The sequence below is a fragment of the Cicer arietinum genome, chromosome 5, assembly GCF_000331145.2.
Source record: "Cicer arietinum cultivar CDC Frontier isolate Library 1 chromosome 5, Cicar.CDCFrontier_v2.0, whole genome shotgun sequence".
NCBI lineage: Eukaryota > Viridiplantae > Streptophyta > Magnoliopsida > Fabales > Fabaceae > Cicer > Cicer arietinum.
Window position 1 is genome coordinate 57,844,659 of NC_021164.2, and position 1,286 is coordinate 57,845,944.

Below are 1,286 nucleotides of genomic sequence, written 5' to 3' on the forward strand. Positions count from 1 at the left end.
ATTTTTAATCTCAATATATTTGTAATGATTGTATCTACATCATGTTATATTTAATAGTTAGCATTTAATAATACCCAGGCACATGAAACGGTTTTTCAATTTATGTTAAACAATAACAACTAAAAATAAAATTAGCCAAGTCAAGATCATTTTATGATTTCATATTTTAATTATATATACATAAATATTAAATAAACACTCATTCGACAAAAAAAAAAAATAGTTCCTAAATATAAGTTCATTTTTAATTTACTAGATGTATTTATTTAATTTTTTTTCAAATATAACCCTAATTAATACTACTATTTTGTTATAGAATATGAAAAGTTATTATTGAATACATCAATACAAAAATAATATTTTAGTCCTTTTTTTTTTAATATAAAATTGACACATTAACTACACTACAAATTTTTCTTAATAAGAGTGAAACTTCTAATATTGATTTATATTTACGAACGAAGAATGTAATTAATAAATTTATAATACTTCTTTCAGATTCAAATATAAGCAAAAATAGTATATGACAGAGCTGTTCCAACACATGTGGAAGCTTAAAACAAAATTTAATATGATACCTAAAGCGAATTTTCTAAATTTTAATTTGACATCACTAAATTAATATAATTGATGTTATGTAATATTTCTTTTTCAATTGATTTAATATTGTTGAAACAATATTAAATTTTGAAAAGCCTTTAAATATTATACAATTTTTTTAAAAGGCAGTTATTTTTTTGGGTAAAGAAAGATAAATTAGTTTAAATAAAGTGTCTTGTCTAAAGTATTATCCTCTTTAGATCTTGAGTGAGTCTTCAGTGTTTTGTCCCTTGTGAAAATGTATTCCTATTAATAGACGAGTGTGGATGTTTATAAACTACTCTTAGTCTCGATTCCATTAAATGAGAAATTTTTGGTCGAGGATAAGGGGCTAAAGGGTCTCTCAACCTTTGTGTGTGGTAGAGACCCTTGAGTTTGATTCCCACATATAGCGTCAATTAAATGGAGCGAAATTTTGGTGACGATCAGAATAGGTTTTATATGGAGTAGAGTAGAGCCACTTCTCATGAGGTGTACATTCAAACACTATAACACCTAAGTCAACAAAAATTAGAGGAAGTGAGAGGTATTTTAGATAAGAATGAATTATGTACCTTGCCAAAAGTACGTGAGCTTTTATATAGGGAGTCCCTTGATGAGGTGTTCACCAAGTCAATTAGGTTGTTGCGAGATCCTTATCGAGGTTCTCAAGCGGTTGTGAGATGTTGATCATACGACGAGGACTT